This window comes from Atta colombica, unplaced genomic scaffold (assembly GCF_001594045.1).
Source record: "Atta colombica isolate Treedump-2 unplaced genomic scaffold, Acol1.0 scaffold26, whole genome shotgun sequence".
Classification (NCBI taxonomy): domain Eukaryota; kingdom Metazoa; phylum Arthropoda; class Insecta; order Hymenoptera; family Formicidae; genus Atta; species Atta colombica.
The window spans coordinates 571,585-574,392 of record NW_017259359.1 but is presented as its reverse complement, the minus strand read 5'-3'; the positions used below and the strand labels follow the sequence as shown (position 1 = coordinate 574,392).

Here is a 2,808-nt window from a genome sequence, read left to right as displayed (position 1 = left end):
TTTATACAAATTTTTTTCGAAATCGTTTTTTGCGCGCGTTTTAAATTGTGTATTGAGTTCAATGTAATCGCAGAGCCATGGAAATTGAACGAATTGTAGCACCCGGTGGATTTTTGTTATGCGAAGACCGTGATGAGTACATTGCTGTAGGTTGCGATAATGGATGACGTAACGCTGTTTAGCATACAACGTCGCTAGAAGTTTATCTTCGCGCTTGCCGGGCAGTTTATCGCACGTTGGGCAGAAAAGTAGGTCAGTGTGTAGGTCGTGTAGATGCTGCGGATATTCGAGATCGACCTCAAAAATATAACCGGTGGATGAATCCGGAGCGATCGCGCTCACGTCAAAGTTCACAGCGTCTTCGAACCATTGAAATTCGATGCAAATCGTTGCTTATAGCAACGATTGATATATCGCCCATCCGTAAAAATTATTCACATCGTAGTACATCAAGTATGATGGATCGAATGAACGCATGTATTTGTTATTAGCCTATGCGTATTTGCTGGAACATTGACTGAGATCGCCGCGTATACATACCGCGCTCGATGAACATGACCATATCAAATCGGTGAGCAACTCGAATCTTACATGCATATGTTTCAGCATGGCGTTCCACGTGAAACTGGGATGTATAATAATACGCGGGATCGAGACAGTAACTCGCGATGCAACTATTGTGGAAATTTTCAAAAATGTCGGCTATTAATAAGACATCAGTTTTCAAGTACAAATCACTCGCCGAGCGTTCGGATGGAGAATCGCTGCCATATGTTCACGGTGTGATCGTAATCGCTCTCTGACGGTATCGCCTGTTAACGAACAGAAAAATAATTCACGCGTGGTAAGCACGTATCCTGCAATTTTTCGACGCAGTCAATGTACTCGTACAGAAAGACTTTCGTGTGAGAAGATAGAAATCCTGCACGCTGAGCTTGCAAAATTCGGAACATACAATTTTTAATTTATCTTTGTCGAGATACGACGCCAATTTTTCGAGGTTTGCATTTAGATTAATATTATATAGATAAATTTAAAAGAATCAATGAATCTTAATTTTATACCATTTTGCTGAAAATTCTTTTCATTTTTGTTTTTGATGCTATCGACATGTTTAATGAATGAAATATATTTTTCCTTTGTTATCGATCTATATGTCCATCATACGCAGTAGCAATTTCCTAATTATAAAATGAACATCATAGCCCGATAAATTGTGAAATACGGAATATAGAACGAATTTTTATAATTTAAGTTACAATTTGAATGCGCTGGACCGCGGTATCTACCGGTGAGATGACAATGATCGCGGACTCGTCCGGCGCGAACGGTTTCTCGCAGATGTGACAACACGTCGCGCTACAGTATGCCTCCCATTGCTGTTTAGATAATGTTTCCATGGACACGTTGACGGATACGATATTTTTTATGCAAAATGCCAAATTGTTATTGCGCGAATCACGTTATACATTCTTCATCACAACGGAAGTATTGTAATACGACGATGTGTCGTCGTACGCGCATCGTACGTAATAGCCTATGCTAAACGCTTCATGCCGCTGATACGCATATGACGACGCGTCTTCCTTGTCGGATTCTGTCTTACGTAGAATGCACTCCAAGTCAGCGTAGACGATAAATGGGACATGCTCCTTATTGCAGTGATTGCCAAATTCGAGTCACTTGTCGTCCACACTCGGCAGTCTGGTCGCGCAGTCGTTGATCTTCGACAATCTATTGCGTGCGACTGCAATTTTTCGTTCGTACTGAAGACACCTGTAAATAATAGAGAAATCATTTTTCACTATTTCTTTTTTATTGTTTTTTTATTGCTTTTCTTATTATACTTATTATACTTACTGATCGCAGAAAAATTTCTTGTTCTTTTTCCCGCTAATCTGCGAGTTCACGAGACGCGATAGATTTTTTATCCACGCAAAGTGTCTAATGCTGTCGTTGTGTGAATCTTGTAGATACAGGAGATTGACATGCTTCTCCTTCTTGTTATCGGTGAGTCGCAGAGAAAAGACTTGTTTATTCTCGATGCCATACACGTTGACCGACATCGCGTTCAATCGTTCGAATTTAGAAATGTCTTTTAAAATCATTGGAAATGTTTGTAAGATTCAATATTGTCGTATAATGCGGATAGGACGATTCTCGCTCCATATACTTTTCAGCTGGGTACAGAGCGGCGACCACCAATCACGCGAAGCACGCATTGTCCGTCGTACGAACACTGATTATCGCTCCTTTCGTCGCTATTTCTCGTGGCACTTTGATATGACATCCCGCGCGCATGGAATTTAATTTGTTCACATTGATAGTCAAATTCAATATACGTGATAATGCCCACCCGCTGTCGCGTTCCTGGAACTCTTCGAGCGATGCTAGGATAGGCTCGATGATGTGCTGCTCGTATTCGCGCAAATCGGTATATCAGTATATCTTGTTTCTTTGTAACTATGCTCTTATTAGCAAGTTTATTCTTCGTCGCGAACCGTTGACGCGATGTTTATTTTTACACTACCGTGTCTTTCTACAGCGTCTCGCACTCGCTAAGGAACTACATTGCTAGCGTCTTCTAAAACCCGCCGCGGCTTGATATGATTAGAGTTTATCATCGCACCATATACTCTCGAACGCGGCATCGATCTCTCGCTAGACAAGAGATCGTTCGTTGCTACTCGCGTACTCGCCACTCGCGTACTCGCCACTAATGTGCACGAAATGTCGCTCCAATTGCGACTTTGCACCCGCGGGTCGCGCGATCCTCGCCACCGCGGATTGTTTGTGTCCAACGAGGCG

The 2,808-nt window shown here is 42.1% G+C and overlaps 1 pseudogene; it reads right to left on the bottom strand.

The window, feature by feature from the left end:
• Positions 1-1,463: 1,463 nt before the first annotated feature.
• Positions 1,464-2,301, bottom strand: LOC108689120 (annotated as a pseudogene).
• Between the last annotated feature and the right edge of the window lie 507 nt (positions 2,302-2,808).